General features: G+C 37.0%; 1 pseudogene; it reads right to left on the reverse strand.

Annotated features, from left to right (window-relative positions):
* Positions 1–1,364: 1,364 nt before the first annotated feature.
* LOC125157036 (glyceraldehyde-3-phosphate dehydrogenase-like) lies at positions 1,365–21,427 on the reverse strand (annotated as a pseudogene).
* Between the last annotated feature and the right edge of the window lie 4,332 nt (positions 21,428–25,759).

A 25,759-nucleotide genomic window follows, 5' to 3' on the forward strand; every position in this document is an offset into this window, starting at 1 on the left:
CATTCAGGTCCTTCATCCATTTTGACTTCATTTTTGTGAATGGTGTAAGAAAGTCGTCTAGTTTCATTCTTCTGCATGTTGCTCTCCAGTTCTCCCAGCACCATTTGTTAAAGAGACTGTCTTTTTTCCATTGGATATTCTTTCCTGCTTTGTCAAAGATTAGTTGGCCATACATTTGTGGGTCCAATTCTGGGTTCTCTATTCTATTCCATTGGTCTATGTGTCTGTTTTTGTGCCAATACCATACTGTCTTGATTATCACATCAGTGTTTTAATTGACATTTTTCTGATTATTAATAAGTTTGGAAACTACTGAGTATGTTTATTAGGCTTTTTAGAATTCATCCTCCCATTTTTGTCTCCTTTGCCTATTTTTTTTTACTTTTATTCCTGTATTTTAATGGTTGGATTTTATTTATTTTTTATTTATTTAAAAAAAATTTTAATGTTTATTTATTTTTGAAGGAGAGAGAGCGAGACAGAGTGTGAACAGGGGAGGGGCAGAGAGAGAGGGAGACACAGAATCGGAAGCAGGCTCCAGGCTCTGAGCCGTCAGCATAGAGCCCCACACGGGGCTCAAACTCACAAACCGCGAGATCATGACCTGAGCCGAAGTCGGACGCTTAACCGACTGAGCCACCCAGGCGCCCCTTAATGGTTGGATTTTAAAAGAATCACATATATTCTAGATATTAATCCCTCATTAGTTTTAGACATTGCTAATAAATTTTTCTATTCTATCATCTGTCTACTAACTTTGTCAGTATCATTGGACAGAAATCAAATTACTGAATTCATAAATTTAGCTTTATTGTGTGTGCTTCTGAATCATGTTCTAAGAGCGTCCCCAGACCTAGGGAACACAAAATATTCACCTACATTTAATATGATGAACTGTATATTCTTTTGTTTTATAAATAGAACTTCAGTGAATTAATAGTCCATCTTTTAAAGTATTTTTAAGAGATACAGGTTTATATTTTGCTTACAATGAGACGGATCTTCCTACATAATTTGCTAAACCAATTTTTCTTTTGATTTGTGCTGTTAATTCTGTCATATATTATGTTATATTCACATTCTCACACATATGTGAATCTATTCGTATTTGCTTTCCTTATTCTGTTCCATCAGAGTATTTGGTTTTTCATTTTTTTTCCTTTCTGAGTACAGTATACATTATTGGTGGTACATGACAATGCAGGGGTCCCCAAGCCCCTCCCCTTCTTCAGGGGATCTGGGATGGAAACTGTGTAGAGGTGAGGAGATTCTCAGTGTGTTGAGGGATCAGTTGGGGAGAGGACTCCCCAGTAACTGAGGGCCTCTGTTCTTCTTGTCACTGGGGCTGGTGGTCCAGTGGTCTCTCATTCCTTGGAGGCCTTTTGTACCATAAGGTCCACCACCTGGTTGCTTTAGCTAAATTCATCGTCATACTTGACAAGTGGTCATTGAGAGCAATGCCAGTCCCCGCATTGGAGGTGGAAGAATGGGTGTCACTGTTGATGTCACAGGAGATACCTGGTCCTCAGTGTAGCACAGGATGCCCTTGAGGGAATCCTCTGATGCCTGCTTCACCACCTTCTTGATGTCATCATATTTGTAGCTTTCTCCAGGTGTCAGTTTGGATCCATGACTGACAGGTCGGGGGTGGGGACACGGAAGGCCACGTCAGTGAGCTTCCTGTGCAGCTCAGGGATGACCTTTCCTGCAGCCTTGGCAGTTCCAATAAAAGCAGGGATGATGTTCTGGGAAGCCCCTCAGACATCATGCCACAACTTCTCAGAGGGGCCGTCCACGGTTTTCTGGGCGGGAGTAATGGCGTGGACTGTGGTCATGGGTCCCTCCACAGTGCCAAAGTTGTCACAGATAACCTTGGCCAGAAAGACCAAGCAGTTGGTGGTTCAGGAAGCATTGCTGACGATATTGGGGGAGTTGGCATACTTCTCATAGTTCGTGTTCCTCACAAACATGGGAGCATCAGCACATGGGGCAGAGATGATGATCCTCTTGGCCCCACCCTTCAGGTGAGCCCCAGCCTTCTCCATGGTGGTGAAGACCCCAGTGGATTCCACAACATACTCAGCACCAGCATCACCCCACTTGGTGTTGGCAGGATCTCCTAGAAGTTGGAGATGGGCTTTCCGATGATGACAAGTTTCCCATTATCAGCCTTGATTGTGCTGTGGAATTTGCCATGGGTAGAATCATACTAGAATATGTAGACCGTGTAGTTGAGGTCAAGGAAAGCGTCATTGATGGTGACAGTAACCACCTCGCCAAAGTTAAAAGCAGCTGTGGTAACCAGGCACCCAATAGGGCCAAATTGGCTTTCTCCAACCTTCACCGTTATGTTCAGCGACATGGTTAGCACTGCACCCAAAGATGTGGCTTTCTGCCAAATGAGGAGGTGCAGAGCACCTGGAGTATTTCTTTTTTTTTTTTTTTTTTAATTTTTTTTTTCAACGTTTTTATTTTATTTTTGGGACAGAGAGAGACAGGGCATGAACGGGGGAGGGACAGAGAGAGAGGGACACACAGGATCGGAAACAGGCTCCAGGCTCTGAGCCATCAGCCCAGAGCCTGACGTGGGGCTCGAACTCCCAGACCGCGAGATCGTGACCTGGCTGAAGTCGGACGCTTAACCGACTGCGCCACCCAGGCGCCCCTGGAGTATTTCTTTAATATGTGTTCTTATACCAATGCTACCCTGTGTTGATTGCAATGATCCTGTTTTAAGACATCAGAAGACAAGAACTCTAGTTTCTCCTTTACAAGATTGACTTGCCTACTTATAAATCTCTACTTTTCCCTATAAATTCTACTGTAATTTTACTGTTGTTAAAACACAACTGCAATTTTTTGGGGGCTTGAACTCTATGGATTAATGAGAACTGATTTTTTAATTGAGGTATAATTGACATAAAACACTATATTAGTTTTAGGTGTACAATGAAATGATTTGAAACTTGTATACACTGTCAAATAATCACCACAATCAGTCCAGTTACCATCCATCACCATAAAGTTATACAATTTTTTTCTCATAATGAGAACTTTTAAAATTTACTCCCATTGGCAACTTTCGAACATACACTATAGTATTATTAACCATAGTCACCGTGCTGTACGTTACATCCCATGACTTATTTTTACGTGGAAGATTGTACCTCTTGACCTACTTCATTCATTTTACCCAACTCCTAACCCCCTGCCCTGTGACAGCCACCATTTTGTTTTCTATGTCTATGAGCTTTGCTTTTGTTTTGTTTGTTCATTCATTTTGCTTTTAAGATTTCACATGTAAGTGAGATCATGTGGTATTTGTCTTTCTCTGATTTATTTCACTTAATACACTCAAGGCCCATCCATGTTGCTACAAATGGCAAGATTTCATTCTTTATTTGTGGCTCAGTAGTAGTCCATTATGTATGTGTACATCTTCTTCATCCATTCATCCATCAATGAACACTTAGGTTGTTTTCATATCTTGGCTATTATAAATAATGATTCAATGAACTTAGGGGGTGCATACATCTTTTTGCCTTAGCATTTTTGTTTTCTTCAGGTGACTACCCAGAAATGGAATTGCTGGATCATATGGTGGTTCTGTTTTATTTTTTTGAGGAACTTCCCTACTGTTTTCCAGAGTGGCTGTACCAATTTACATTCTTACCAACAGGACACAAAGTTTCTCTTTCCTCCACATCCTTAACAACACTTACTTTTCTTGTATTTTTGGTAATAGCCATTCTGACAGGTGTGAGGTGCTATCTCATTTTGGTTTTGATTTGCATTTCTCTGATGATTAGTGTGGTGTTGAGCATCTTTCAAGTGCCTGTTGGCCATTTGTATGTCTTCTTTGGAAAAATGTCTATTCAGGCCCTCTACTCATTTTTATATCAGATTGATGGTTTCTTTACTATTAAGTTCTATGAGTTCTTTATATATTTTGGATATTAACCCTGCATCAGATAGATGGTTTGCAAATATTTTCTCCCATTTAGTATGTTGCCTTTTCATTTGGTTGATGGTTCCCTTTGCTGTGCAAAAACTTTAAATCTGTTATGTTTCTATATGCTAACAGCAAAGTATCAGAACAAGAAATTAAGAAAACAATCCCATTTACCATTGCACCAAAAAGAATAAGGTACCTAGGAATAAATTTAACCAAAGAGGTGAAAGACCTGTACACTGAAAACTGTAATATATTGATGAAAGAAGGTGAATAAGACACAAATAAATGGAAAGATATTCTGTGCTCATGGATTCAAAGAATTAATATTGTTAAAATATCCATATTACCCAAAGCAACAAATTCAATGCAGTACCTATCAAAATCTCAACAGCATTTTTCACAGAAGTAGAATAAACAGTCCTAAAATTTGTATGGAAACACAAAAGACCCTAGGTAGCCAAAGCAATCTTGAAAATAAAGAACAAAGTGGTTAAGATAGTAAGTATTCTATAAGTATGCTATACTTATAGTATTCTATGCTTTAGATGTAAGAATAAGTCCATTCCATACTCCAGAGCGTGAGAAATTAAGATCTAGCTTTCCAGGGAATACTTATGTATATTTAGAATTCTTATCTAAGGCTATGTCCCATGTAGTCGGCTTATTTATTTATCCAATAACTTATTTATGTCAGTATAGGGTCATGTCACTTTTGATTAAAATCTAATGTTGTTTTGCTGTTCCAAATAAATGTATATAATATATAAAACATAATACTGTATATAATGATCCCTAATTTATATTTTATATAATAAAACATAAATATTAAAATATTTTTGCACATAGTACTATACTGTTTTTTTTTAACTTGTTTTATTTTTTTATTTTTTTAAAATTTACTTCCAAATTAGTTAGCATACAGGGCAACAATGATTTCAGGAGTAGATTCCTTAGTGCCCCTTACCCACTTAGCCCATCCCCCCTCCCACAACCCCTCCCGCAACCCTCAGTTTGTTCTCCATATTTATGAGTCTCTTCTGTTTTGTATACTGTTTATTTTATTCCATTTTTGGCCATTTGGAGTTCCTTGAGATTGATTCCTGTGTTCCTTTGACATGCTTCCATCCTTGTGTTTCTTGAGCACAATCTTGTTTTCTAGCACTATAAGATGCTACAAGCCCATTTTCACTTTCACTTACTGCAGACATAAAATCAGCCATTTCTCCAATGAGCTCTAGTTTCTTTCATTGGAAAGTGGTATTTAGAAAGCAAGATCTAGGCCAAGGGTATGCTTTGCTACTGGGTTGTCATTGTGTCTACGTCTTGTCAAAGGACCCAATTAGGAAATGTCCGTATTTATACTAACCCATGCTTATGTTTTTTAAAAAAAATAAGCTTAGTGCCCTGTTCCCCTGTTTTCTTATTTAACCCTTCACTCTCTGGTTTGGTAGTTTGCATTTTTGGTTTGTTGGTTTTGGTTTTGTGTGTGTGTGTGTGTGTGTGTGTGTTTTCTCTAGTGTTCTTTAAAACCCACCCATGCTATACAACTATAAGCATTTTCTATTTTCCTTTTTCCTCTCTCTTTTATTTTTTAGATGCATAATTTTATTTTTTTGTAATACATAACATTTATAAATTAATTTTTTACCTTCATCTTCACTCAGGTTTTAGTTTTATATGTATGTTTTAAAATATTCAACATAAGTCCTTTTGTTGAAGTTATCTCTGTCATCACTTGTATAAAAATTCATCCTCTAGTAGATTCCTCAAGAAAGGCTAATGGGCGCAGAATTCCTTAAATTCTTTTTAAAAATGTTTCCATTTTTATTGTGGTATACTTGGCAAATAAACATTGTAAATATTTAAAGTGTATAATATCATGGTTTGGTATATGTATTCATTGTAAAATGATTACCACGGTCAAGCAAATTAACACATCTATTGCCTTTCATAATTACCTTTTTTTTTTGATGTGGTGAGAAAACTTAAAATCTAGTGTCTTAGTAAAGTTCAAGTGTACAATTCAGTATTATTAACCATAGTCACCATGATCTACATTAGGTCTTTAGAACTTATTCATCTTATGACTGGAAGTTTGTGTCCTTTGACCAACCCCTCCCCATTTTCCCTGACCCCTAGCCCCTGGCAACCATGGTTTTATGTTTATTCTTTTATGTTGAAATTTTATTTTAGTAACGTTGATATTTAAAGAAAACCTTGGCTGGATATACAATCCTTGATTCACACTTTCTTTGTTAAATAGCTTAGTGCTTTAAATAAACCTTATATCTTATGGGTGTTTTAAATTTATAGCAAAATTAGGGAAATAGTATGGAGTTCCTATAAATCCCATACCCAGTTTCCTGATGTTATATCTTTCTGTACCATGGTATATTTGTCATTGTTAATAAGCCAATATTATTACATTATTACTAAAAGAAATCAATACTTTATTTATATTCCCTTAATTTTTATTTAACATTCTTTCTATATTCCCAGATCACATCCAGAATGCCATAATATATTTAGTTTTCATGGCTCTTTAGGCCCCTCATGGTTGTGATAATGTCTCAAACTTTCCCTATTTTTGATGACCTTGACAGTTTTCAGGAGTACTGGTCAGGGATTTTGGAGAATGCCCCTCAATTAGGTTGTTTCTGATGCTTTTCTCATGTTTAGATTGGAATTATGGATTTTGGGGAGGAATACCATAAGAACTGAAATGCCATTGTCCTCATATCAAGAGTTCATATTACAATATAACTTATAATTCTGATCTTAACCTCAGCCACCTAGCTGAATTAGCTTTTGTCATGGTTCTCCACTGGAAAGTTACTCCTTTTTTTTCTTTTTTAGAAAGAAGTAATTATGTGCAGTCCACTCTCAGGAGGGGGGAGTAAAGTCATTCTCTGCCCCTCCTTCACAAAAGTCCTGTGGTTCAGCTATTCAACCCTCCCCACGGTAAACACATGGCAACCACTGATGCACTTGCTATCTCTAGAATTTTGCTTTTATTCAGCATGTCATATAAATGGAATCATACAGTATGTAGCCTTTTAAAGAGTGGCTTCTTTTACTTAATAATGTGCACTTAAGGTTCATCCATGTTTTTGTATAGCTTCATGGCTCATTTCTTTTTATTGCTGAATAGTATTCTATTATAAAGATCGAGCACAATTTGTTTATCCATTCATGTATTGAAGGACTGCTTGATTCCTTATAAGCTTTAGAGATTTTAAGTAAAGCTGCTATAAACATGTGCGTGTAGGTTTTTGTATGGACATAAGTTTTCAAATCAGTTGAAACCTAGGATCATGATTGCTAGATTGTATGACAAGACTATGTTTACCTTAGTAAGAAATGGCTAAATCACCTTCCGAAGTGGCCATATCATTCCATTTTTCATTCCAAGCAGCAAAGGATGAGATTTCCTGTTGCTCATGTTTGTTTTGATTTTTTTCACATTCTTAAGTGCTTGTTTTAATATATTTAATTCTTTTTGTAGTGTAGAGTTACAGTTCTATTCTGTTTCAAGGGTGTTTTTCAGGGTTAATATACTCAGTTGAGTGAAATTTCATTCCTGATTTTGTAAATATTTCGGCATGGATATCACTTTCCTCTTGCCCGCTTTTATGGCATTGGGGTGATTTATAAGATTCCTAGTTTAACATTGCCCTTTGTTGTCAGCCTAGCAAAGTCTAGGTTCTGTAGTAGTGTTTTATTTCTCCATTATTTCTCCATTTTATTTTGTTTACTTTGATGGCGAGAGAGGGGTTTTGAGTGTTGTGAATCTTTGGTTTTAAGTTTACCTTGTATTTTTCAGGACTTTAAATTTTCATTTTTTCTTTCTTCATTCCCATCGTCATGTAGTTGCCACAGACTGATTTTTCCTTCCTTGTAGCCTTTATTCTCCCCCCAGGAGCTAAGGGATTGTAAAACTGTCCTTTTAAATATTACGTAGTTCTATAAATTGCCTCTGGCCCTTGAAACCAAATTTATGTTGAAATTTCCTACCTGTACTCTGTACTCTGACTTCCCTGAACCCTTCATCACTGTGTTCAGACTTAGAGCTGGTTTAATCTGGCCACAGGTTGTTGCGTCACGACAATCTGTCACCGTCGTGAGGCGGCCAGTTCACCTAAAGGTGCACATTCCAAATCGCGCTGAGGCCTCTCTAGCCACAGTACCCCTCACAGTTTTTCCCAGTCTGCCTTGCTCATCACAAATCCCTGTGGCAGGGAAGAGTCATGGAGGCGTGAGTGTAAGTAACTGTGTGCTAAGTATTGTTGATTTCACTTTGCTTCCCTCGGTCATTTTGTAATTTCAGCATTCCGTCTTGAAGTAATGCTGAGGTGTGATTTTGGTGTCAAATCTTCATAGTTCTGAACTTACTTCACATATGTACAGGAGGAAATTTTGGGAGTTGATAACTACACATTCTTTTCAGCTCTCTGGAAGTTCCGGCTCTTTCTACCCGTCTCTCTTGTCTGTCTCTGTTATTAATGCCCATTGCAGAGTATTGCACTTTTCAGAGATAATTTTAAGATAAAGAATGCAGTTTAGAAGTTGTGAGCAGGAAGCTTGGAGTCAGGTTTGAACTATAGTTTTGGCTTTCCTATTTATCTTGGGCAAGTTATTTAAATGAATCTGTTTTGTAATGTTATTGTGAGGAATAATAAGAAAAATACAGGAAATGCCAAGTATAAAGTATGCCACCTGTAGGAGTTTAGTGAATATCAAATCTTAGTAGCAACACATCAGTGTGACAGTTATACTTGGGTTGCATATCTTCTAGTTTTGGATTATTTCTATATGAAGAACTCACAAGATCCATTTAGTAAGTCCATCCATTCCTAAAATATTGTATTAGAGTCCAAAATGCATGTGGCATTGTAGATAGAAAGCATTATAGATTTGTGAACCATAGGAAACTTTGTATTTAAATTTAATTTCATAGACCAAATGACAAAATGATAGTAATAGTCAGCCATTACCATGAGAAGTAAAATCTGTTAAAACCAAATTTCTTAGGAGGGAGTAAGACGGCGACAGAGTAGGAGAGATCCCACGAGTACAACTACATAACTACCAAATCATCCGAAATACCCAGAAATTGACCTAAATACTGACAACAAACTCCATAGCTGAATAGCCAAAGTGACCTTGAAAAAGAAAAGCAAAACTGCAAACATCAGAATTCCAGACTTTATATTACAAAGCTGTCATCATCACAACAGTATGATAAAAATGGCATAAAAATAGACACATAAATCAGTAGATAAAACATAAAATGCAGAAATGAACCCACAGCTATATGGTTAATTAATCTTTGGCAGAGAATGAAAGAATGTCCAGTGGGAAAACACCACTTTCTTATACCATACACAAAAATAAATTAAAATTGGATGAAAGACCTAAATGTGAGACAGGAAACCATCAAAATCCTAGAAGAGACCACAAGCAGTAACTTCTCTCTAGATATTTCTCCTGAGGCGAAAGATAACAAAAGCAAAAATGAACTATTGGGACTTCATCAAAATGAAAAAGCTTGTTCACAGCTAAGGAAACAATCAACAAACTAAAAGGCAGCATACAGAATGGGAGAAGATATTTATAAATGATAGATTTGGTAAAGGTTTAGTATCCAAAATATTATAAAGAACTTATAAAACTCAACACCCATAATGGAATACTCCAATCAATAAATGGACAGAAGGCATTAATAGACATTTTTCCAAGGAAGACATACAGATGGCCAGTAGACACATGAAAAGATGCTCAACATCACCATCACTCATTATCAGGGAAATGCAAATCAAAACTACAATGAAATATCACCTCACACCTATCAGAATGGCTAAAATCAACAACAGATAAAACAGGTGTCGGTGAGGATGTGGAGAATGGGGAACCTCCTTGCACTGTTGGTGGGAATGCCAAATGGTGCAGCCACTGTGGAAAACAGGATGGAGGTTCCTCAAAAAGTTAAAAATAGAACTACCCCACGATCCAGCAATTGCACTACCAAGTATTTGCCCAGAAAATAGAAAGATACTTCAAAGGGATACATGCACCCTGATGTTTATAACAACATTATGTATAATAGCCAAAGTATTATTCATTGATTGATGAATGGATTAAGAAAAGGAGGTACACACACACACACACACACACACACACACACACAATGGAATATTACTCAGGCATACAAAAATGAAATCTTGCCATTGCAAATCTCGCAATGGCATGAATGGAACTGGAAAGCATTATGCTAAGTGAAATAAGTCAGAGAAAATCAAATACCGTATGAGACAAGGGGAAAAAAAGAGAGGGAAACCAAGAAGTAAACTCTTAAATGTAGTGAACAAACTGATGGTTACCAGAGGGGAGGTGGTTGGGGAGATGGGTTAAATAGGTGATGGGGATTAAGGAGGGGTCTTGTAATGAGCACTGGGTGGTGTATGGGAGTATTGAATCACTATATTGTACACCTGAAGCTAATATTACACTGTATGTTAACTAACTGGAATTTAAGTGAAAACCTGAAAAATATAAAGTGACCTAGCAAACAAACAAGCAAGAAACCAGTTTCTTCTAGTAGATGCTTAACTGGAAAAATAGAATAGATTATTGATATAAAACATTTATTATTTGTTTTCACTCTATGTCTTTGGAATCAATATTTACATGAAAAATTGACCAAGAGAAAATTTCAGAACCTCTTCCTATTTGACTGATGTTCTGGGACTGAAATTTCCTGTTCATGGATAAATTTGTTCTGACTTTTTATTTATCCTAGTTCATTTGAAATTAGCATCATTTTGCTTTACTGATTTTATTTAAATTCTTATTCATGTAGTAAGGAAATAAGTAAGTAATGTTCTAGTTCCACAATTTTGTTATTTGGTTCGCTAATAATTCAACAACTAAAATATTTTTTTTTTTCTAAGGGCACTTACGTGGCTCAGTCAGTTAAGCATCTAACTCTTGATTTTGGCTCAGGTCATGATCTCACAGTTTGTGTGTTTGAGCCCCACACTGGGCTCCTTGCTGACAGTGTGGAGCCTCTTTGGGATTCTCTCCCCTCCCCACTCTGTCCCTCCCCCACCCTCTCAAAATAAATAAACATTAGGAAAATAAAACAGGCACTACTAAATATTTTTGACTCTAAGCTAAGGCTTTATTGCCTACCCCATGAAGGTATAACAAAGTACTTGGATGTGATGTGTTCTATGAACACAGCACAAAGAAGATCATTCCATAGGATATTGCTAAGTAACTTACTAAGTCATGGTACTGAAGGGCAACATGGCAAAATTGTGAACATTGTAACCCTGTTCTCATATTAATAGCTTCCATTTGTTTTTTGTTTGTTTGTTTGTTTGCTTATTTCATTTTAAATCCTGTTGTCAGTGACCTCATGATACCTGCTCTGCACCAAAGTTTCTTCAGTAAACCAAACTTCATTGGGAATTCCATAGAAGAGCCTGAATAATGTACCTTTTTAATGAGTGCATATTTAACAATTAGAGTACAACCCTATTGACATGCCCATTGGGTCAGAGTGAAGACTGGTAGACCTGGTCCACATAAAGAAGTTGCAATTAATTACCTCTCAAGTTGTAGCTTCTTCTGCCGGTTTATGCCCCTGCGCTTTTCAAAGTTGCATTGTATTTCAATTAACTGGATCTGTTTGAAATGAAAGATCTGGTCTGATTTGCTGCTAAGAAAGCTAGGTTTTCGCTGTTGCCGGTAAACTTTGCCAAATGAGATGGAAAAAAAAAAATGAAAAGCAGGTGGTGGGGGGAGCTGCCATCTGTCAGGTTTAAAAGTCAAACACTTAGTTCTAGAACTTTAGTAAAGACTAGCAGAACATTTAAACATGTTTATTTTTTTCAAAAGATACATTAATAAGAATTCTGTTTTATTTTGTTCCCCAAAGAAAATGTTTTATGTATGTATATGTGTATGTATATATGTATGTGTATGTATATAATACAGCAGAAAATCATATTCATTAGCCTGAATATATCGTGAATGAATTACCTTATCCAAAGCAAAATAAAGCTCTTTCCGCAATTTATAACATGCAAAATTTTGCTGGCACTCTAATAAGAATGATACCGATTTCAATTTGGCAGCTGACTTAAGATCCTACTAGCATCATTAAGGTTGTGACTTTTATCAGTATCTTGCCCTATTGTGAGATAAAAAAAATAATCTGCATTTTTTTTTGTGGGCTGAACTTGTACTTTATGGGAAAGTTGAATGTATATTACTGAATGCCAACCTTTGTGGTTAAGTAGATGCTATGTGTAAAAATAGAAGCTAGCTAGCACTGGTTGCAATTTTAATTTTTTTTTTTGTTTTTCTTTTACAATTTCCTGAACAGTGATGAAATTTGGGGAAAATTACCAAAGGTACAAGCCAATTCTCTTTAGAATATCTCTCAACTCCTTCACAGACTAACCCAGTTAATGGAGTACTCCAAATCTTGATGCAAATGTTCACTAATAATTGATGTGACTACAACCAAAATATATTTCCAAGCTAATAAGGAGTAAAGTACATCTTCTAACTTGATGTTTCCCTACGTAAAGATTTGAGCATATGAAGTAGCAGGTGGTTCAATGCCTAATAACTATTTTGGGGCCAGGAGATCTTAATTTGGAGTTCATGGATCCTGGGTTTCTGCTAATTAAATTCAACTGGTATGTGAATTTGGAAAGGGAAAATTACATCTCTTTTTCCCCCATCTCCAAAAAATTAGCATTTCCTTTGATTTTGAAAGTAGGCGACAGAGCACTAGAATAAAGAGACCATACCTATGACTTTGTCAGCAATAGACAACGCAGATAATTCCATGTGCATAAAAAAGTTGTAATTATAGTGAAATAAAATTTGAGCTCATCTTATGTCAAATTTATGATCCTTGTCGACCTGATGATCATCTTGTACCAAATTTGTTATAAGGAAGAAAATATATTACTGTATTGTCTAAATTTGAAAATATTTTGACCACTATTTCAATATAACCGTTTTTTTCATTTGTGAATATATTAAAAGTACCTACTTCAACTGGTTACTCTAAGGATAAGTGAGATAATATATATGAAGTGCTTAGAACAGGGTCTGAGACACAGTATATGCTGTCGTTACCTGTTTTTAGAGATTTCATAATTCTACTGGAAATACAGAGCATGCTTCCGTGAAACTTACACATATGTGACAGGAGGCAATGTGTACCAAAATAAATTATCGAAATGAAAAGTATTTTAGGAATTCAAATAAAGGGAGAAATTAGAGTTGTCTAGGATTCTTCGAAGATGGTCACGGAGGAAAGAGATTGAGTTTAGCTGGGTTTGCCTTCCAACTCATAAAGGTTGATTATAGTGTATGTGAGCATTGCTGAGTGTAAGCAGTGGCTCAGGAGTGGGTTTTAGGACCGCTCTGGGGGACGCTTGCGATGGCACAAAACGATGAATTACTTCGTCGACAGTCTTAAAGTTTCCCTACGTGATTCCTGCTGGTGCTGTTATGGAAAGTTGATACAGTTCCACAGGCAAACAAGAAAAGCGGTGTGGCAGGGTGTGGAAAGCATGGGCTCCTGAAGCAGGTTCGGCTTTCCATCCTGCCTCTCTGCAGCTTTTGGAAAATTTCTTAAATTCTCTGCGCGTTTTTTTTTTTTTCCGCATGAGATTCTGTTTGCTTAGTCATGAAGCAAATGCTTATCACTTGTTTATTTTGTGCCAGGTACTATGCTAGATTCTGAGGATAAGGCAAATAAGATACATAAGTCCTCGTGGAATTTAAAGTCTCTAAAATGAGAAAATTATACCTACCTCATAGGGTTCTGTTGAAGATTAGGGATGTTATGAATTCGTGTTCTAATATTGTAAAATGTAAAGAAAACAATATATTTAAACCGTGTGTTACCATCCCTGACCTATAGCAGGTCCCCAGTACGTGCCCGCTGGTTCTGGAACAAACTCTGAAAAGTATTCAGGTGAGTCTAACACACAGTCAGATTTGACGACCGCTAATCTGGAGCAGCGGTTCTCAAACGTGATCGCATGTTGGAATCACCGGGGGAGGTTACAAATTACTGATCATGGGTCCCACACCCAGAAATTCTGATTTCCTTTGTCTTGGGTGTAGCTTGGGTGTTGGGATCTTTAAAAGTTCCTCAGGTAATTAGAATCTGCAGCGAAGGCGGGGAACAACTAAGGAAAATACCAAGCGTCCAAATATGCCAAATTTAAAGCTTTTGACTTTTTATTTTCACTCTCCGTCCTAAATTTTTGGTGATAGCACTCACTAGGGATTTCGCCAAATGCAATTTAACAATGGCCAGACTCCTTCTGTGACATAAAATTGGAGAAAAGTAAGCAACGTGAAGATGTTCGTTTATCACATATTTTATAGTGCTACAATGGAGGAATGTGTGAAGCCAGGCTATTTACTGGGTTTTACAGCCAGACATTAAGGAAGTGTGTGCGTGTGTGTGTTTGCATACTTCTCGTAACTACCCTCTGGTACAATATTATCCCATTTAGATATGTGTAAAAAGAGGTTTACGATAAGTAACTTGACTGTCGTAATAAAGCTAGTATGTTTCAGTACCTTGGTTTAAAACCAATTCTGCCAGACTCCAAAACATACACGTTTAACTAGTTAGTCCTGTCTCATAAAGAGGTGACTCTTGGCTTGTATTTTAGAACTCTTGCCTTGCTCTGGCCAGAAAATATTCCCTCGGGCTCTTGGTTGTCATTTGGCTTTTGACTTGTTGCTTTTCTAGAGTCCCAATGTCTGTGTACTGTTTATGTATGCTATCATTGTGGCTCTCAACCTAGTTCTGACCTGAAACTTTATCCGACAGTTAGTATCTTCTTTAATACTTACATGGTGGTAAACACAGTGATTGTGTATTACAGATGAGAAAACTGAGGCTCACCAGTTAGGTAATTTGCCAGAGGTAACAACTAGTTAGTACTGAAGCCAGTACGAGAATTCAGGAATACCAAAGTGCATTCTTTCAACGACCACAATGGAATCCTCCCACTAGTCCACTCTGCTCTCCTTTCCCTATCATTTCCCATCTCCCTCCATGGCATCCAACAGCTATCTGCAACATAACTACACATTCAAGGGGGGAAACCTCTCCATCAAGACCTCAGCAGCCACTTAGGAGAAACTAAAGCCCGTCGATTTAAGATCACATGCAAATTAAAGTTAACTTGATAGGGAAGCATTGAACCCGATGTTCTCAGAAAAGACATCTGCTCAGAAGAAAGGAAATAGTAGGCATAGTGGCAATAGTGATATTGTCAAATAGTGATATCACTCATTTTGTGCCTCAAGCAATCAAGAAAAAGGTGTAATACAATTTGTTAAACGAGTTGAATTCTAGGAAGATTCATTCCAGAGATGACTAAATAAGGGGGAGAAATAGTTTTGGAGCTTAAATGTATAAGTTGCTGTCATTTAGAAAATTATATATACCACTTTATTCTCTAATAAAAAAATAAAAATAATAAAATAAGCGTATGTGTAATTCACCAGCTCCCTTTTGGTAGATTGTTATCTCTGAATTGGAATTTAATGTTGTCTGCCCAGCTTTTATCTGAAGATGCTATTAAAAACAATTCACAACTATACTTGCTCTGGTATTTTTCTGGAGGACATATCCACAACGTTATTTAATGTGCTGTATAAAGGCACTCATTTCTAGTTTAGTCAAAGCTAGGCTTCCCTTAAATAATAGTATGGTTTATAATCATGAAACTGTCTCACATTTAGCTCAACATTGTTTAAAATGCCAACAGTATTGAAAGTGATTTATTAGAGATGCAAGTTTGCCCATGGAACGTACGGATGGCTTTTCAATAAAGTGATAATAAAGTAATTAGACCCGCATATCCCATAGCTCCTACTAGAGAACATTAATCTCGTGGGATATTTAAAATTGGTATGCAAAAAAATTTTCTTAGTAAGCTGGAAAACACTGGGTTCAATGAATGTATATCCATTTTTTTCTTATAGGACTTCTCAGTGCCTTTAATGTGCTTTTGATTTCCCCAAAGGAGAATATATTCTGCAACATTTCCCAAGCTTATTTGACCATTTAACCCTTTGTTTACAGGGTATCCCATAAACACAGAAAATGTGCATTAGATATTTTAATGAAAAATGAAGGTTTGGGGAATCTGTAATTATGCTGAATTAAAGGGAAAGAGGAACTAGAATTATAGCAAGGCTTGCCTAGCCTGTTCCTCTCTAGTCTGAAACAGCTGTATTAATGGTTTTGAGGGGCATTAAGATGTTTGGTGAGGGCTGATCTGGATAAGAGCCAGATCACAGGTCCATATGGGATAGACACAACATAGGAATGAAAAACATCACAGGACTTCATCTCAAAAGAATGGAAGGAACATTTCTAAATACAGATTTCCCTTTTTTTTTCCTTTTTCTTTATTCACTATGTGGTTCAATTTATACAATGAGCAAGTCAGAAAAAAGCTAATCTATCACGGTGATAGAGGTTAGGCTAGTAGTTACCTCTGGGGGTTAGGTATTGACTGGGAAGGATGCAAAGGGAACATCTAGTTAATGGAAATACCCTATATCTTGATCTAGATGAAGATTATATATATATAAACAGCTATATATATATGTTATATATATTATACTACTATATATATTATATAAACAGCTTGATACATTTTTCCATGTATATCTTTATACAGATACATATACATGGAAAACTGTATCAAGCTGTTTACTGAAGATGTATATACATTATAGGCTGTAACATTTACACCAATAAAGAGGAAAATTTTTAAGTGTAGGTAATAAGTATTGATCTATATACACCTCCTCTATATTTTTGCTGCCTATTCAATACAGATTTCTTCATAGAAATTCCTTTTTAAAAATTTTTTAATGTTGATTTTTGAAAGAGAGAGCCCAAGCGAGTGGGGGAGTGGCAGAGAGAGAGGGAGACACAGAATCCAAAGCAGGCTCCAGACTCTGAGTTGTCAGCACAGAGCCCGACACAGGACTGGAACCCATGAACCGCGAGATCATGACCTGAGGCGAAGTTGGATACTTAACCAACTGAGCCCCCGAGACGCTCCTAGAAATTTCTTAATACAGATATTTCTTTTTTTTAATATGAAATCTATTGTCAACTTGGTTTCCGTACAACACCCAGTGCTCATCCTAACAGGTGCCCTCCTCAATGCCCATCACCCACCCACCCCTCCCTCCCACCCCCCCATCAACCCTCAGTTCATTCTCAGTTTTTGAGAGTCTCTTATGGTTTGGCTCCCTCCCTCTCTAACTTTTTTTTTTTCCTTCCCCTCCCCCATGGTCTTCTGTTAATTTTCTCAGAATCCACATAAGGGTGAAAACATATGGTATCTGTCTTTCTCTGTAAGACAGCTATTTCAAGGGAACTCTGCACTGCCCTGGCAACCGTATCAACACAAAGGATGGAAGGATGGCTGTACATTCATAAGTAATATTTACAAGTTAGCACAAATATTTACCACTTACTGTTAGGGAGTAGCATTCTAAAGGAAGGATAGGCAATGGGAGCAGTCTGGCTCAGGAAGATTTTATCACTGATATCATTCATAATCTCCGGTGCATGGTGATATTAGAAAAAAATAACTATGGGGAATTTTATTGTTATTTTTAAATTCTCCTACAGTAGTACGTTCCCTCGGTGCCTGCACCTGGAGTGAACCACTTCTATACCCCGTACTCGGTATCTTGCTGCTATTAGAAGTTATCTGTAAATAGATCCCCACGTAAGACATTAAATTGCTAGCAAATTTTGACAAAACAATGATTCATTTGCATGTCTTTTGAAAACATCTAAAACAGATTTCTGCCAATACCGGACATTTTCACGTGTGCTAAGATTTATTCGAAACTAAATATATATATATTTGGAAAAAGAATTCAGTAGAATTTCTAAAATATGGCATGAGTATGGCCATAGAAATGAGTAGTTATAAACCTTGGCAGACTTATTTTGAAATTCACTCAATAAATCTATTAAAATCAAGTGGCCTGGAAATTTCAGTTGCATAAATTTACCTCCAGCTGATCATCTTCTTCATTAAAGTAATACTGAAATTGATTATAACCTGCGTCTCTTATCTCTTGTATTTTGAATGTGCAACATATTTAAAGTGAACCGAAATGATGTCCACCAAATTAAAAGGGCCGTTATTAATTGGACTCCTGTAGGATTTCTATTTCTACCTTGTCTCTGCTACAACTCTAATTCTGCTTGGAGACCTTATATTTCTTTCTCTCTCCAGAGGTTTTCCCTGGCTTTGTGTTATGCCCTCCAGTCTCCGATCCAAAATTACTTGTGCCCCTATGAGTGTATCCTCGTCTTTGCATCTCGGAAAGAAATGACACACTATAAGCTTATGACTCCTTTTATCTGCTGAAAATGGAAATAAAACCCAAACCACCTCAGGGTCTGTTAGAGAAATAGAGGGTTCAAATGTTTTTCAGCAACATAACCCATAACCCAGAATGTGAAAGGGCGTTAGTGGTACTTTACGGGAGGCAGTAGAAATGTAGAAAATATCATTGCTAATTGATGATGGGATGACGGCCAATGATCACTAAAATAAGACAAAAATTCATGTGTATTCTGCATTTCATTTCTTGAATTGCTATTAAAAGAATGAAAATTCTGTCTGGTCTACTTAGGTCTAATATTAATATATTATTATCTAATAGATCAATATTATAATGATTTCCAAGAGAGCATACTCCAGATATTTATCAAGTTAAGGAACTTGGCATTTAAAAAGTTTTGAGCCCAACTTGCAACAGTATACAAAAACTAAGGTATATTAGAAACTGATAATTATGCTTTCAGATTCTAGATGCAATTGACAGAGGTAACACCTCTAAATTACCACACACATGGGGAACCTGGGTGGCTCGGTCGGTTAAACATCTGACTTCAGCTCGGGTCATGATCTCAGAGCTCGTGGGTTTGAGCCCCGCGTCGGGCTGTGTGCTGACAGCTCAGAACCTGGAGCCTGCTTTGGACTCTCTGTCTCCCTCTCTCTCTGCCCCTCCCCAACTTACTCTCTCTCTCTCAAAAATAAATAAATATTAAAAATGTAAATTACCACACACGTAACATAGATACCATCATTTAAAATAATTCAATAAAACAATAATAAAATGCCAACTATTCAAAAACACAAATAATCACTTCTTAAAAGACGATTGAACTGACCAAGTGTGGTTCTAAACCTTCTGTCTGTAACCAGCTGTGGGACCTTGGTCTTTTAACTGCTCTGGCTTTCAACTTTCTTATCTATAAATGAAAGGGTTTGAGTAGACCATCCTTAAAGTCATTTTCAATATGTCATTTGTAATGTGACCACTGTTTGACCTGCTTAAAGAAAAGGCTGCCACCTCCTTACATCTGTGATTTCAATTGTGAAACTTCACAAGGGACTTGTGAAGCTAGTCCAACTACAAATCTTCCATGTGCTTTAGAGGTGGCATGGCTTAATTCTTCATACCTACCACCTTGACAATTACTGATATCTGGCTTAAGTGTCCTTCAATTCAGAAATTCCATCAGACTCAAAATTGTCTTTATTAGCAATCAACTTTTTTTTTAATGTTTTTTTTCTTTTTAATTTTGAGAGAGAGAGAGTGCGCGCAAGCTGGGTAGGGGCAGAGAGAGAGGAAGACACAGAATCTGAAGCAGGCTCCAGGCTCCGAGCTGTCAGCACAGAGCCTGACGCGGGGCTCGAACCCACGAACTGTGAGGTCATGACCCAAGCCAAAGTCGGACGCTCAACCGACTGAGCCACCCAGGCGCCCCTCAACTTTTTTTTAAGTTAGGTCTTTCTCATTTATTTGTGGGAGAAGTGTGTTTTATCAAAATGTTGGCAATATGAACATACGTATTAGAAATATTGCTCTTCGTAGCTTTGGTTCAATGTAGCAAGCAATTACTGAAGATCTTTCTGAGACCCTGGGGAAGCTCCAGTGGTAAATGCAGGTATGTCCTGTGACTGCACATTTTCTCTCTAGCCATTGCATCGGGTTGAGGTGTTCCCTTTACTGTGAACATCGGTGTTAGGAATCATAATTCTCCCAGCTGTCCACTTACGTTTTGAGCACCAACCAATTGTTATTGCTGCATCTTCGGATGACGTTAAGGTGGAAACTTTACTCAAAGAATCAGATCTTAATATAGCTTCTAATGGGGAGTATTCAAATTTCCTGGTAATTATTGTTGTATTTATATAAGAATATGCTTAGAAAACATCTGGAAGCTGTTAACAACCCCTCTTCAATTAGAAGTCATAGCTTAGGATTCTGTGAGCATGCTTGTCAAGTGTTTTCTCTCCCTTGGAGAATAGTAGTATGTGGAAACAGAAACCCAAACCAAACAAAGCGTGAATTTTTCACTAAATTCTGGGGGTAGAAAAAAAAGTGATGGTTATTGGCTTCAATTCTATAAGTTACTGGCAATACACTTCTCTAGATAAGTGGAAGTGACTTCTTTTGCAGATCCAGGCTTTGGGATTTTTCCTAATCAAGTAGGATAGGATGTATAAGTACAAACACACACACACACACACACACACACACACGCACACACACACACACACACACACGCACACATCACAGCATAGGTCTTTGGCATCAGAGTTTGATTCTGTTCTTGGATCTGTGATTTTCCAGCTTCAAGTAACTTTATTCACCATTAGTTTTCCAATCTATAAAATGGAGACAATGAATGATACCTAGTTCACTGGGTTATCATGAAAAGTAAACTAAACAAAATATGTGTAGCAGAGTGAAAATACACCATTTAAATAGTTGGTAACAGAATTCTTCTTATTAAGGGAACTGTTTTTAATTCGAAAAATAAGCTATTTAGGCTGGGTACAGTATACTTTGTTGGTGGCCCATGACAAAGTAGGGCTCCCTAAGCCTTTCCCCTTCATGAGTCTGGGATAGAAACAGTGTCAAAGTCGGGATATTCGCTGTGTGATGTCGGATTCAGTCTTGAGGGAGTTTTCATTCTTCTCACGGTTCATGCCCATCACAACCATGGGACATCACTAGAAAGGACAGCAAGGATGACCCTTTGGCTCCACCCTTCAAGTGAGCCCGCCAGCCTTCTCCGAGGTAGTGAAGACCCCAGATTCAGCACGAGCATTGCCCCATTTAACGTTGACAGGATCTTGTTCCTGGAAAATGGAGATGGGCTTTCCACTGATGACAAGCCTCCCCTCCTGAGCCCTGACTGTGCCATTGAACTTGCCACATGAAGAGTCATACAGTAACATGTAGACCATGTAGTTGAGGTCATTGATGGTGACAGTATCTACTCTGTCCGTGAAAACCAGTCCTGGTGACCAGGTGCCCAATATGGCCAAATGTATTTACTCTCACTTTCACCATTGTGTCTCAGAGGTGTGGCTGGCATTGCACAAGAGGGTACTCCTGTCTGTTGAATGGGGCAGAGCAGAGAGCCTGAATTATTTAGCTATGGAATTATGGTCCTGAAACCATGGTTTAGAAAAAGTAGGAAATAATTAACGTCTCTGCTTGAGAATTGAATAGGACTTTTAGTCACGAGGAGAAGGAAGAGAGAGAGATAAGTGAAATTTTGCAAGTCTGAACTATGAATAAATAAGTGGCTGGAAGTGTTCCGTATTAGGATGGCTAAAGGCTTAATACCACAAATAACTACTTTTGATTTCTTGGTATTCTTGCAATGTAAAATTCTTCTACCTGCTCATATGCTACCCACACAAATGTCATTTGTAAATAGTTCTTATAAATGGTTTAGTACAAAGAAGAGAAGGGTGGTATGATATTAGAGAATAAGGTTCAGACATGAGTGAAATCAGGGGCTTGGAGCTAAAAGTGAAAAAGTAAGGCCCTAGAAGAGCAGAAATCTTGGGGAGAACGATAGGCTGCAAGGAATGAGTAATACGTGTTTAAATTAATTTATCTAAATGTCAAAAGCCAAAGTTACCTCTGCCAATATTCGGGTCACTTGTATAATTAATCTGTAGTGCGGCATATATTAAGTGCTCAGTAAATATCAACTGCTATTGTATAAGACGTAAGTAAATGTTGCATTGTGTTCTAGGAGTGATTGAACTAAAAGGAGAAAAAAGATGAGTAGAGTTTCAGATACTACCTCCTGTTTACCCCATAGTTGAAATTAGTTACTCTTTCCTTGACACTTCCAGAGGAAAATTCATATGCCTGGCTGCCTTCTTCAGAACACTATGAGCTTCTTTTTTTCTTTTTTAATTTTTATTTAATTAATTTTTTTAATCTACATCCAAGTTAGTCAGCATATAGTGCAACAATGATTTCAGGAGTAGATTCCTTAATGCCCCTTACCCATTTAGCCCATGCCCTCTCCCACCACCCCTCCAGTAACCTTCTGTTTGTTCTTCATATTTAAGAGTCTCTTATGTTTTGTCCCCCTCCCTGCTTTTATATTATTTTTCCTTCCCTTCCCTTATATTCATCTGTTTTGTATCTTAAAGTCCTCATATGAGTGAAACCATATATTTGTCTTTCTCTAAGTTCGCTGAGTATAATACCCTCCAGTTCCATCCACGTAGTTGTGAATGACAATATTTCATTCTTTTGATTGCTGAGTAATACCACATCTTCTTTGTCCATTCGTCAGTTGATGGACATTTGGGCTCTTTCCATACTTTGGCTATTGTTGCTAGTGCTGCTATCAACATGGGGGTGCATGTGTCCCTTCGAAACAGTACCCCTGTATCCCTTGGATAAATACCTAGTAGTGCATTTGCTGGGTTGTAAGGTAGTTCTATTTTTAGTTTTTTGAGGAACCTCCATACTGTTTTCCAGAGTGGCTGCACCAGTTTGCGTTCCCACCAACAATGCAAAAGAGATCCTCTTTCTCCGCATCCTCGCCAACATCTGTTGTTGCCTGAGTTGTTAATGTTAGCCATTCTGACAGGTGTGAGGTGGTATCTCATTGTGGTTTTGGTTTGTATTTCCCTGATGATGAGTGCTGTTGAGCATTTTTTCATGTGTCGGTTGGCCATCTGGATGTCTTCTTTGGAGAAGTGTCTATTCGTGTCTTTTGCCCATTTCTTCACTGGATTATTTGGTTTTTGGGTGTTGAGTTTGATAACAGAACACTATGAGTTTCTTAAAGGTCGAGCGCATTCAATATTAATTGCTAGATTCCTATTTCTCACTGGAAGAGTTGGCCTGCAGTAGATAATCAAATGAAACACAGTGACCAAATGCTTAGAATGTTACCTCAACAACATGAAAAGATAGAGAAAACCTGGAAATGCAATGGTAAGAATATATCTTTATAATATATTATCTTTGCCTCTCATAGCAACATTGGGATGAGGTCATTTCCTTGGACTCTGAACCATAAACGCCATAGCCATCCTTTAGAGCCTGCCTTGGAAATGGAGGGAAGTGTAATCTTGTGACTTTTCTTCATGGGTAATAAAAGAACAGTTACCTATGAAATACGTGGTAAAGGATAAATACTTTTATTCTTTTAATTTTAGGATCACCATTTTATTTATACTTTGGAATTAGTTTCGTATGAGGTGAGTAAACCTATGATATTTTGTCCCTTTTATATTTCATTTATGTAGCTTAAAACCTTGTTTCAGTGGTGGCTCCAGTACTCAGATTAAATCTTTTCAATATTGAAGTGCCATTTTAGCCTGGCTGTCAGAGAAAGTTAAACACATGCATTGAGAATATGCAGGGAGTGATTTATAACTACTTCAAATTTTGCTTGTCATGTGTTTGGACTAATTAAAATAAATTATCAAGGTAATTTAAAAAATCTTCCAACAAAGAGAAGCTCAGGACCAGATGGCTTCATTAGTGAATTCTTCCGGAAAATTAAAAAAAAACAAAAAAAATTAATACCAATCCTTTTCAAACTTTTCCAAAATCTTTAAGAAGAGAGAACACTTCCAAACCTATTTTATGAGACCAGAATTACCTTGATATCAAAGCCAGACAAAAATACTACAAGAAAAAAAAACTGCAGGCCAATATTCCTGATGAATATTAACACAAAAGTCTTTAACAAAATACTAGCAAACCAAAGTCAGCAGCACATTAAAATAATCATACACCATGACCAAGTGGGATATATCCCTGTGATGCAAGAATGGTTCAACATATACAAATCAATCAATGCGATGCACCATATTAACAAAAAAAAGGAAATATATCACATGAGCATCTCAACAGAAAACACCATTTGACAAAATTCAATATCTTTTCATGATAAAAACACTTAAACTACTTATGAAAGGAAATTATCTCAATGTAATAATGAAAATATATTAAAAGTCTGTAGCTAATTTATACTCAATAATGAAAGACTAAAAACTTTTCCTGTAAAATCAGAAACAAGGCAAGGATGCCCACTCTTACCATCTTTAACTAATATAGTACTGGAAGTCTTAGCCACAGCAATTAGGGAAGGAAAGGAAATAAAAGGCATCCAAACTGGAAGAGGTATAATCATCTCTGTTCAAGATGGCATGATCTTGAATGTAGAAATCCCTACAAATTTATGAAAAAAATCTCTTAGAACTAATAAACAATTCAATAAAGTTGCAGGATAGAAATTAACACTCAAAAATCAGTTGCATTTTTATAAACTAACAACAATCTGAAAAAAATTAAAGTAACAATCCCATTTATAATAGCTACAAAAAGAATAAAATACTTAGGAATAAAGTTAACCAAAGAGGAGAAAGAGTTGTCAACTAGAAACTAAAATCAATCAATCAATCAATTACGCTGAAAGAAATTAACAAACACAAATAAATGGAAAGATATCACGTGTTCATGGATTAGAAGATTTAATACTGTTACAATGTCTGAAGTACCCAAAGCAATCTACGGAGTCAACATAATCCCTATCAAAATTCCAGTGACTTTTTTTAAAAAATAGAAGACAAATCCTAAAATTCATACAGAATCTCAATGGACTCTGAAGGGCCAAAACAGTTTGAGAAAAAAGAACAAAGCTGGAGGCCTCGCACTTCCTGATTTCAAAGCATATTATGAAGACAAGGTAGGAAAAACCATATGACATTGGATAAAGACAGACATCTCCACCATTGGAATAGAAGAGTGAACCCAGAAATAAACTCTCACATGTATGGTTAACTGATCTTCAACAAGAATGCCACGACTGCCCGATGGGGAAAGGATAGTCTTTCGGGAAACTGGATATCTACATGACAGAGTATGAAACTGGGCCCTTGTATTATACCATATACACAAATTAGCTCAAAAAATGAATTAGGAACCTAAACATAAGCTCTGAAACGATAAAACCTCTAGAAGAAAACGGGGAGAAATCTTCATGACACAGGGATGGGCAGTGATTTGTTCTTGGATATGACACCAAAAGCACAAGTAACGGTAGCAAAAATAGACAAATGGGACTGCATCAAACTTTAAAACTTCTGCACAACAAAGGAAACACTCAAGAAAGTAAAAAGTCAACCTATGCGATGGGAGAAAATATTCGCAAACCATATACCAAATAAAGGGTTAACATCCATAGTATAAAAAGAATGTGTAAGATTCAATAACAAAAGATCAAAAGACCTGATTAAAAAATTGGCGAAGGAGTCGAATCAACATTTATGCAGTGAAGATCCACAAGGGGCCAACAGGTATATGAAAATGTGCTCATCATCAGCATCAGGGAAATGCAGAACAGGGGCACAATGA

This window comes from Prionailurus viverrinus, chromosome X (genome assembly GCF_022837055.1).
Source record: "Prionailurus viverrinus isolate Anna chromosome X, UM_Priviv_1.0, whole genome shotgun sequence".
Classification (NCBI taxonomy): Eukaryota; Metazoa; Chordata; class Mammalia; order Carnivora; family Felidae; genus Prionailurus; species Prionailurus viverrinus.